Source organism: Oncorhynchus mykiss, unplaced genomic scaffold (assembly GCF_013265735.2).
Source record: "Oncorhynchus mykiss isolate Arlee unplaced genomic scaffold, USDA_OmykA_1.1 un_scaffold_671, whole genome shotgun sequence".
Classification (NCBI taxonomy): Eukaryota; Metazoa; Chordata; class Actinopteri; order Salmoniformes; family Salmonidae; genus Oncorhynchus; species Oncorhynchus mykiss.
Genome location: NW_023494118.1, coordinates 48,321 through 59,784, shown reverse-complemented (window position 1 = coordinate 59,784; position 11,464 = coordinate 48,321). Strand labels below are relative to the sequence as shown.

The window sequence follows — 11,464 nt, the reverse complement described above, 5'->3', positions numbered from 1 at the left end:
GCCGGCTACAAGAGCTGGCTTTGTAAAGCTACATAGGCTGTGAAAGTGATGTGCAACAAGCTGGCTAAACTCTTTTCATTTTGGTCTCGATAATGAATAAACTGAAGAAACAGTGGAGCTTTACACAGTCGTAGATTTTTTCTCATTCAAAAAGTGCCCTTTTTCCGTGACATTGGAATATCTCAATTGCATCCTCCTCACGTCATCTCTAATTCTCTAAACCCATTGGTGAGAAACCTGAGTGCCCTCCCCTCTGACCTTCTCCACCAATGTGAACAATAAAAAGGTACTGCTGAGATTTGAACTCAGGATCTCCTGTTTACTAGACAGGCACTTTAACCAACTAAGCCACAGCACCCATAAAAGTCATATTGTTGCAGATGTGAACACCCACACCTATTTGAATCAAACCAGTCTCATTAATTTAACCCACATCTCTGTCTAGCAAAATCACATCACAAAAGAGATGTCTTTTACTAATATTGGAAACGATACAGACACCTTCAATTGTCTAGCAACAGGGTTTCTTAAGCTACGTTTTGGGACGCAAAGTGGGCCTGAGCATGTGAGAGCAGTGTTGCCAAATCCTCAGGAAGGAAAGTAGCTATTGCTGGTCCTAAAAGTAGCTAGAAGTCGCTAAATGACGTCATCACATAATTTTCATAATTGGCCAAGTGGATGTAATTGTGATTGACGCTGTAGGAGAGAGGAATAACGCTCTCGGGAGAGACAAAAAGTGAGTAAAAAACACCCTAAGTATGTTTTAGAACTACAATTGAACTTTCTTCTGTCGATTCTTGTCTTTTTTCTGAATACTCACTAAATTATAGCGACAAAGTCGCTAAGTTGGCAACACTGGTGAGAGGTGGGTAGCGAGATATCAGTAATCAATGGTAATCACATACTATTTCTTCGTAACTATGATCATGCGAGGACAGTACATTTTTCATTTGGGTCTCGAGATGAATAAACTCCAAGAACCTCTTGACATGAATTCTTTAAACTATGATTTGGGACCCAAAGCGGTTATTAACATGTCATAGGTGGGTCGCGAGATATGAGTGAACATTCAGAATCATATACTATTTCTTCATAATGTTGGTCGTTCGAGGACACTGCATTTCTCATTTGGCTCTCGAGCTTAAAAATGGTAAAAACGTCTGAAACAGCAGATGAACTGATTTCGTGTAAGTAATTAACCTACAATATGGTGGGGAACTTTGTCAAACGGCAGAGTTGCTGAGTTTCTTAGCTGCATAGCAAGTCCTTAACTCATTCAAAAAACCAACCCTTCTAAATTACATTGCAGTGCCGTGACCCGGATTCGAACCGGGTTGCTGCGACCACAACGCAGAGTACTAACCACTATACGATCACGGCCGGCTACAAGAGGCTTGGCTTGTAAAGCCTACATAGGCCTGTGAAAGTGATGTGCACAAGCTGGCTAAACTCTTTTCCTTTTGGTCTCGATAATGAATAAACTGAAGAAACAAGTGGAGCTTTACACAGTCGGTAGATTTTTTCTCATCAAAAAGTGCCCCTTTTTCCGTGACATTGGAAATATCTCAATTGCATCCTCCTCACGTCATCTCTAATTCTCTAAACCCATTGGTGAGAAAACCTGAGTGCCCTCCCCTCTGACCTTCTCCACCAATGTGAACAATAAAAAGGTACTGCTGAGATTTGAACTCAGGATCTCCTGTTTACTAGACAGGCACTTTAACCAACTAAGCCACAGCACCCATAAAAGTCATATATGTTGCAGATGTGAACACCCACACCTATTTGAAATCAACCAGTCTCATTAATTTAACCCACATCTCTGTCTAGCAAAATCACATCACAAAAGAGATGTCTTTTACTAATATTGGAAACGATACAGACACCTTCATTGTCTAGCAACAGGGTTTCTTAAGCTACGTTTTGGGACGCAAAGTGGGCCTGAGCATGTGAGAGGCAGTGTTGCCAAATCCTCAGGAAGGAAAGTAGCTATTGCTGGTCCTAAAAGTAGCTAGAAGTCGCTAAATGACGTCATCACATAATTTTCATAATTGGCCAAGTGGATGTAATTGTGATTGACGCTGTAGGAGAGAGGGAATAACGTCTCGGGAGAGACAAAAAGTGAGTAAAAAAACACCCTAAGTATGTTTAGAACTACAATTGAACTTTCTTCTGTCGATTCTTGTCTTTTTTCTGAATACTCACTAAATATAGCGACAAAGTCGCTAAGTTGGCAACACTGGTGAGAGGTGGGTAGCGAGATATCAGTAATCAATGGTAATCACATACTATTTCTTCGTAACTATGATCATTCGAGGACAGTACATTTTTCATTTGGGTCTCGAGATGAATAAACTCAAGAACCTCTGACATGAATTCTTAAACTATTGATTTGGGACCCAAAGCGGTTATTAACATGTCATAGGTGGGGTCGCGAGATATGAGTGAACATTCAGAATCATATACTATTTCTTCATAATGTTGGTCGTATCGAGGACACTGCATTTCTCATTTGGCTCTGGAGCTTAAAAATGGTAAAAACGTCTGAAACAGCAGATGAATCATTTCGTGTAAGTAATTAACCTACAATATGGTGGGGAACTTTGTCAAACGGCAGAGTTGCTGAGTTTCTTAGCTTGCATAGTAAGTCTTAACTCATTCAAAAAAACAACCCTTCTAAAATTACATTGCAGTGCCGTGACCCGGATTCGAACCGGGGTTGCTGCGACCACAACGCAGGAGTACTAACCACTATACGATCACGGCCGGCTACAAGAGCTGGCTTTGTAAAGCCTACATAGGCTGTGAAAGTGATGTGCACAAGCTGGCTAAACTCTTTTCATTTTGGTCTCGATAATGAATAAAACTGAAGAAACAGTGGAGCTTTACACAGTCGGTAGGTTTTTTTCTCATTCAAAAAGTGCCTTTTTCCGTGACATTGGAATATCTCAATTGCATCCTCCTCACGTCATCTCTAATTCTCTAAACCCATTGGTGAGAAAACCTGAAGTGCCCTCCCCTCTGACCTTCTCCACCAATGTGAACAATAAAAAGGTACTGCTGAGATTTGAAACTCAGGATCTCCTGTTTACTAGACAGGCACTTTAACCCAACTAAGCCACAGCACCCATAAAAGTCATATATGTTGCAGATGTGAACACCCACACCTATTTGAATCAAACCAGTCTCATTAATTTTAACCCACATCTCTGTCTAGCAAATCAATCACAAAAGAGATGTATTTTACTAATATTGGAAACGATACAGACACCTTCAATTGTCTAGCAACAGGGTTTCTTAAGCTACGTTTTGGGACGCTAAGTGGGCCTGAGCATGTGAGAGGCAGTGTTGCCAAATCCTCAGGAAGGAAAGTAGCTATTGCTGGTCCTAAAAGTAGCTAGAAGTCGCTAAATGACAGTCATCACATAATTTTCATAATTGGCCAAGTGGATGTAATTGTGATTGACGCTGTAGGAGAGAGGAATAACGTCTCGGGAGAGACAGAAAGTGAGTAAAAAACACCCCTAAGTATGTTTAGAACTACAATTGAACTTTCTTCTGTCGATTCTTGTCTTTTTCTGAATACTCACTAAATATAGCGACAAAGTCGCTAAGTTGGCAACACTGGTGAGAGGTGGGGTAGCGAGATATCAGTAATCAATGGTAATCACATACTATTTCTTCGTAAACTATGATCATTCGAGGACAGTACATTTTTCATTTGGGTCTCGAGATGAATAAACTCAAGAACCTCTGACATGAATTCTTAAACTATGATTTGGGACCCAAAGCGGTTATTAACATGTCATAGGTGGGTCGCGAGATATGAGTGAACATTCAGAATCATATACTATTTCTTCATAATGTTGGTCGTTCGAGGACACTGCATTTCTCATTTGGCTCTGGAGCCTTAAAAAGGTAAAAACGTCTGAAACAGCAGATGACTGATTTCGTGTAAGTAATTAACCCTACAATATGGGGGGGAACTTTGTCAACGGCAGAGTTGCTGAGTTTCTTAGCTTGCATAGTAAGTCTTAACTCATTTCAAAAACAACCCTTCTAAAATACAAACCTAAATGCAGTGCCGTGACCCGGATTCGAACCGGGGTTGCTGCGACCACAACGCAGGATTACTAACCACTATACGATCACGGCCGGCTACAAGAGCTGGCTTTGTAAAGCCTACATAGGCCTGTGAAAGTGATGTGCACAAGCTGGCTAAACTCTTTTTCATTTTGGTCTCGATAATGAATAAACTGAAGAAACAGTGGAGCTTTACACAGTCGGTAGGTTTTTTTCTCATTCAAAAAGTGCCCTTTTTCCGTGACATTGGAATATCTCAATTGCATCCTCCTCACGTCATCTCTAATTCTCTAAACCCATTGGTGAGAAAACCTGAGTGCCCTCCCCTCTGACCTTCTCCACCAATGTGAACAATAAAAAGGTACTGCTGAGATTTGAACTCAGGATCTCCTGTTTACTAGACAGGCACTTTAACCAACTAAGCCACAGCACCCATAAAGTCATATATGTTGCAGATGTGAACACCCACAACCTATTTGAATCAAACCAGTCTCATTATTTAACCCACATCTCTGTCTAGCAAAATCACATCACAAAAGAGATGTCTTTTACTAATATTGGAAACGATACAGACACCTTCAATTGTCATAGCAACAGGGTTTCTTAAGCTACGTTTTGGGACGCAAAGTGGGCCTGAGCATGTGAGAGGCAGTGTTGCCAAATCCTCAGGAAGGAAAGTAGCTAATTGCTGGTCCTAAAAGTAGCTAGAAGTCGCTAAATGACGTCATCACATAATTTTCATAATTGGCCAAGTGGATGTAATTGTGATTGACGCTGTAGGAAGAGAGGAATAAGTCTCGGGAGAGACAGAAAGTGAGTAAAAAACCCCTAAGTATGTTTAGAACTACAATTGAACTTTCTTCGTCGATTCTTGTCTTTTTTCTGAATACTCACTAAATATAGCGACAAAGTCGCTAAGTTGGCAACACTGGTGAGAGGTGGGTAGCGAGATATCAGTAATCAATGGTAATCACATACTATTCTTCGTAACTATGATCATTCGAGGACAGTACATTTTTCATTTGGGTCTCGAGATGAATAAACTCAAGAACCTCTGACATGAATTCTTAAACTATGATTTGGGACCCAAGCGGTTATTAAACATGTCATAGGTGGGTCGCGAGATATGACTGGTGAAACATTCAGAATCATATACTATCTTCATAATGTGGTCGTTCGAGGACACTGCATTTCTTCATTGGCTCTGGAGCTTTAAAAATGTAAAAACGTCTCTGAAACAGCAGATGAATCATTTCGTGTAAGTAATTAACTACAATATGGTGGGGAACTTTGTCAAACGGCAGAGTTGCTGAGTTCTTAGCTTGCATAGTAAGTCTTAACTCATTCAAAAAACAACCCTTCTAAAATTACATTGCAGTGCCGTGACCCGGATTCGAACCGGGGTTGCTGCAACCACAACGCAGAGTACTAACCACTATACGATCACGGCCGGCTACAAGAGTTGGCTTTGTAAAGCCTACATAGGCTGTGAAAGTGATGTGCACAAGCTGCTAAACTCTTTTCATTTTGGTCTCGATAATGAATAAACTGAAGAAACAGTGGAGCTTTACACAGTCGGTAGGTTTTTTCTCATTCAAAAGTGCCCTTTTTTCCGTGACATTGGAATATCTCAATTGCATCCTCCTCACGTCATCTCTAATTCTCTAAACCCATTGGTGAGAAAACCTGAGTGCCCTCCCCTCTGACCTTCTCCACCAATGTGAACAATAAAAAGGTACTGCTGAGATTTGAACTCAGGATCTCCTGTTACTAGACAGGCACTTTAACCAACTAAGCCACAGCACCCATAAAAGTCATATATGTTGCAGATGTGAACACCCACACCTATTGAATCAAACCAGTCTCATTAATTTAACCCACATCTCTGTCTAGCAAAATCACATCACAAAGAGATGTCTTTTACTAATATTGGAAACAATACAGACACCTTCAATTGTCTAGCAAACAGGGTTTCTTAAGCTACGTTTTGGGACGCAAAGTGGGCCTGAGCATGTGAGAGGCAGTGTTGCCAAATCCTCAGGAAGGAAAGTAGCTATTGCTGGTCCTAAAAGTAGCTAGAAGTCGCTAAATGACGTCATCACATAATTTTCATAATTGGCCAAGTGGATGTAATTGTGATTGACGCTGTAGGAGAGAGGAATAACGTCTCGGGAGAGACAAAAGTGAGTAAAAAACACCCTAAGTATGTTTAGAACTACAATTGAACTTTCTTCTGTCGATTCTTGTCTTTTTTCTGAATACCTCCTAAATATAGCGACAAAGTCGCTAAGTTGGCAACACTGGTGAGAGGTGGGTAGCGAGATATCAGTAATCAATGGTAATCACATACTATTTCTTCGTAACTATGATCATTCGAGGACAGTACATTTTTCATTTGGGTCTCGAGATGAATAAACTCAAGAACCTCTGACATGAATTCTTAAACTATGATTTGGGACCCAAAGCGGTTATTAACATGTCATAGGTGGGTCGCGAGATATGAGTGAACATTCAGAATCATATACTATTACTTTCATAATGTTGGTCGTTCGAGGACACTGCATTTCTCATTTGGCTCTGGAGCTTAAAAATTGTAAAAACGTCTGAAACAGCAGATGAATCATTTCGTGTAAGTAATTAACCTACAATATGGTGGGGAACTTTGTCAAACGGCAGAGTTGCTGAGTTTCTTAGCTTGCATAGTAAGTCTTAACTCATTCAAAAAACAACCCTTCTAAAATTACATTGCAGTGCCCCGGATTCGAACCGGGGTTGCTGCGACCACAACGCAGAGTACTAACCACTATACGATCACAGCCGGCTACAAGAGTTGGCTTTGTAAAGCCTACATAGGCTGTGAAAGTGATGTGCACAAGCTGGCTAAACTCTTTTCATTTTGGTCTCGATAATGAATAAACTGAAGAAACAGTGGAGCTTTACACAGTCGGTAGGTTTTTTCTCATTCAAAAAGTGCCCTTTTTCCGTGACATTGGAATATCTCAATTGCATACTCCTCACGTCATCTCTAATTCTCTAAACCATTGGTGAGAAAACCTGAGTGCCCTCCCCTCTGACCTTCTCCACCAATGTGAACAATAAAAAGGTACTGCTGACATTTGAACTCAGGATCTCCTGTTTACTAGACAGGTACTTTAACCAACTAAGCCACAGCACCCATAAAAGTCATATATGTTGCAGATGTGAACACCCACACCTATTTGAATCAAACCAGTCTCATTAATTTAACCCACATCTCTGTCTAGCAAAATCACATCACAAAAGAGATGTCTTTTACTAATATTGGAAACGATACAGACACATTCAATTGTCTAGCAACAGGGTTTCTTAAGCTACGTTTTGGGACGCAAAGTGGGCCTGAGCATGTGAGAGGCAGTGTTGCCAAATCCTCAGGAAGGAAAGTAGCTATTGCTGGTCCTAAAAGTAGCTAGAAGTCGCTAAATGACGTCATCACATAATTTTCATAATTGGCCAAGTGGATGTAATTGTGATTGACGCTGTAGGAGAGAGGAATAACGTCTCGGGAGAGACAAAAAGTGAGTAAAAAACACCCTAAGTATGTTTAGAACTACAATTGAACTTTCTTCTGTCGATTCTTGTCTTTTTTTCTGAATACCTCCTAAATATAGCGACAAAGTCGCTAAGTTGGCAACACTGGTGAGAGGTGGGTAGCGAGATATCAGTAATCAATGGTAATCACATACTATTTCTTCGTAACTATGATCATTCGAGGACAGTACATTTTTCATTTGGGTCTCGAGATGAATAACTCAAGAACCTCTGACATGAATTCTTAAACTATGATTTGGGACCCAAAGCGGTTATTAACATGTCATAGGTGGGTCGCGAGATATGAGTGAACATTCAGAATCATATACTATTACTTCATAATGTTGGTCGTTCGAGGACACTGCATTTCTCATTTGGCTCTGGAGCTTAAAAATTGTAAAAACGTCTGAAACAGCAGATGAATCATTTCGTGTAAGTAATTAACCTACAATATGGTGGGGAACTTTGTCAAACGGCAGAGTTGCTGAGTTTCTTAGCTTGCATAGTAAGTCTTAACTCATTCAAAAAACAACCCTTCTAAAATTACATTGCAGTGCCGTGACCCGGATTCGAACCGGGTTGCTGCGACCACAACGCAGAGTACTAACCACTATACGATCACGGCCGGCTACAAGAGTTGGCTTTGTAAAGCCTACATAGGCTGTGAAAGTGATGTGCACAAGCTGGCTAAACTCTTTTCATTTTGGTCTCGATAATGAATAAACTGAAGAAACAGTGGAGCTTTACACAGTCGGTAGGTTTTTTCTCATTCAAAAAGTGCCCTTTTTCCGTGACATCGGGATATCTCAATTGCATCCTCCTCACGTCATCTCTAATTCTCTAAACCCATTGGTGAGAAAACCTGAGTGCCCTCCCCTCTGACCTTCTCCACCAATGTGAACAATAAAAAGGTACTGCTGAGATTTGAACTCAGGATCTCCTGTTTACTAGACAGGCACTTTAACCAACTAAGCCACAGCACCCATAAAAGTCATATATGTTGCAGATGTGAACACCCACACCTATTTGAATCAAACCAGTCTCATTAATTTAACCCACATCTCTGTCTAGCAAAATCACATCACAAAAGAGATGTCTTTTACTAATATTGGAAACGATACAGACACCTTCAATTGTCTAGCAACAGGGTTTCTTAAGCTACGTTTTGGGACGCAAAGTGGGCCTGAGCATGTGAGAGGCAGTGTTGCCAAATCCTCAGGAAGGAAAGTAGCTATTGCTGGTCCTAAAAGTAGCTAGAAGTCGCTAAATGACGTCATCACATAATTTTCATAATTGGCCAAGTGGATGTAATTGTGATTGACGCTGTAGGAGAGAGGAATAACGTCTCGGGAGAGACAAAAAGTGAGTAAAAAACACCCTAAGTATGTTTAGAACTACAATTGAACTTTCTTCTGTCGATTCTTGTCTTTTTTCTGAATACTCACTAAATATAGCGACAAAGTCGCTAAGTTGGCAACACTGGTGAGAAGCGGGTAGCGAGATATCAGTAATCAATGGTAATCACATACTATTTCTTCGTAACTATGATCATTCGAGGACAGTACATTTTTCATTTGGGTCTCGAGATGAATAAACTCAAGAACCTCTGACATGAATTCTTAAACTATGATTTGGGACCCAAAGCGGATATTAACATGTCATAGGTGGGTCGCGAGATATGAGTGAACATTCAGAATCATACACTATTTCTTCATAATGTTGGTCGTTCGAGGACACTGCATTTCTCATTTGGCTCTGGAGCTTAAAAATTGTAAAAACGTCTGAAACAGCAGATGAATCATTTCGTGCAAGTAATTAACCTACAATATGGTGGGGAACTTTGTCAAACGGCAGAGTTGCTGAGTTTCTTAGCTTGCATAGTAAGTCTTAACTCATTCAAAAAACAACCCTTCTAAAATTACATTACAGTGCCGTGACCCGGATTCGAACCGGGGTTGCTGCGACCACAACGCAGAGTACTAACCACTATACGATCACGGCCGGCTACAAGAACTGGCTTTGTAAAGCCTACATAGGCTGTGAAAGTGATGTGCACAAGCTGGCTAAACTCTTTTCATTTTGATCTCGATAATGAATAAACTGAAGAAACAGTGGAGCTTTACACAGTCGGTAGGTTTTTTCTCATTCAAAAGTGCCCTTTTTCCGTGACATGGAATATCTCAATTGCATCCTCCTCACGTCATCTCTAATTCTCTAAACCCATTGGTGAGAAAACCTGAGTGCCCTCCCCTCTGACCTTCTCCACCAATGTGAACAATAAAAAGGTACTTCTGAGATTTGAACTCAGGATCTCCTATTTACTAGACAGGTACTTTAACCAACTAAGCCACAGCACCCATAAAAGTCATATATGTTGCAGATGTGAACACCCTCACCTATTTGAATCAAACCAGTCTCATTAATTTAACCCACATCTTTGTCTAGCAAAATCACATCACAAAAGAGATGTCTTTTACTAATATTGGAAACGATACAGACACCTTCAATTGTCTAGCAACAGGGTTTCTTAAGCTACGTTTTGGACGCAAAGTGGGCCTGAGCATGTGAGAGGCAGTGTTGCCAAATCCTCAGGAAAGAAAGTAGCTATTGCTGGTCGTAAAAGTAGCTAGAAGTCGCTAAATGACGTCATCACATAATTTTCATAATTGGCCAAGTGGATGTAATTGTGATTGACGCTGAAGGAGAGAGGAATAACGTCTCGGGAGAGACAAAAAGTGAGTAAAAAACACCCTAAGTATGTTTAGAACTACAATTGAACTTTCTTCTGTCGATTCTTGTCTTTTTTCTGAATACCTCCTAAATATAGCGACAAGGTCGCTAAGTTGGCAACACTGGTGAGAGGTGGGTAGCGAGATATCAGTAATCAATGGTAATCACATACTATTTCTTCGTAACTATGATCATTCGAGGACAGTACATTTTTCATTTGGGTCTCGAGATGAATAAACTCAAGAACCTCTGACATGAATTCTTAAACTATGATTGGGACCCAAAGCGGTTATTAACATGTCATAGGTGGGTCGCGAGATATGAGTGAACATTCAGAATCATATACTATTTCTTCATAATGTTGGTCGTTCGAGGACACTGCATTTCTCATTTGGCTCTGGAGCTTAAAATTGTAAAAACGTCTGAAACAGCAGATGAATCATTTCGTGTAAGTAATTAACCTACAATATGGTGGGGAACTTTGTCAAACGGCAGAGTTGCTGAGTTTTCTTAGCTTGCATAGTAAGTCTTAACTCATTTAAAAAACAACCCTTCTAAAATTACATTGCAGTGCCGTGACCCGGATTCGAACCGGGGTTGCTGCGACCACAACGCAGAGTACTAACCACTATACGATCACGGCCGGCTACAAGAGTTGGCTTTGTAAAGCCTACATAGGCTGTGAAAGTGATGTGCACAAGCTGGCTAAACTCTTTTCATTTTGGTCTCGATAATGAATAAACTGAAGAAACAGTGGAGCTTTACACAGTCGGTAGGTTTTTTCTCATTCAAAAAGTGCCCTTTTTCCGTGACATTGGAATATCTCAATTGCATCCTCCTCACGTCATCTCTAATTCTCTAAACCCATTGGTGAGAAAACCTGAGTGCCCTCCCCTCTGACCTTCTCCACCAATGTGAACAATAAAAAGGTACTGCTGACATTTGAACTCAGGATCTCCTGTTTACTAGACAGGCACTTTAACCAACTAAGCCACAGCACCCATAAAAGTCATATATGTTGCAGATGTGAACACCCACACCTATTTGAATCAAACCAGTCTCATTAATTTAACCCACATCTCTG

The 11,464-nt window shown here is 40.6% G+C and overlaps 7 non-coding genes across 7 annotated transcripts; all 7 read right to left on the bottom strand.

The window, feature by feature from the left end:
• Window positions 1–284: 284 nt before the first annotated feature.
• trnat-agu lies at window positions 285–358 on the bottom strand. The gene has a single exon. It is a non-coding gene; the product is annotated as a tRNA-Thr (tRNA).
• Window positions 359–1,668: 1,310 nt separating this feature from the next.
• Window positions 1,669–1,742, bottom strand: trnat-agu. The gene has a single exon. It is a non-coding gene; the product is annotated as a tRNA-Thr (tRNA).
• A 2,700-nt stretch (window positions 1,743–4,442) lies between these two features.
• trnat-agu lies at window positions 4,443–4,516 on the bottom strand. Its single transcript has one exon. It is a non-coding gene; the product is annotated as a tRNA-Thr (tRNA).
• Window positions 4,517–5,461: 945 nt separating this feature from the next.
• On the bottom strand, window positions 5,462–5,533 carry trnah-gug. Its single transcript has one exon. It is a non-coding gene; the product is annotated as a tRNA-His (tRNA).
• Window positions 5,534–8,559: 3,026 nt separating this feature from the next.
• On the bottom strand, window positions 8,560–8,633 carry trnat-agu. Its single transcript has one exon. It is a non-coding gene; the product is annotated as a tRNA-Thr (tRNA).
• Window positions 8,634–9,579: 946 nt separating this feature from the next.
• On the bottom strand, window positions 9,580–9,651 carry trnah-gug. The gene has a single exon. It is a non-coding gene; the product is annotated as a tRNA-His (tRNA).
• Window positions 9,652–10,951: 1,300 nt separating this feature from the next.
• Window positions 10,952–11,023, bottom strand: trnah-gug. Its single transcript has one exon. It is a non-coding gene; the product is annotated as a tRNA-His (tRNA).
• Window positions 11,024–11,464: the final 441 nt, after the last annotated feature.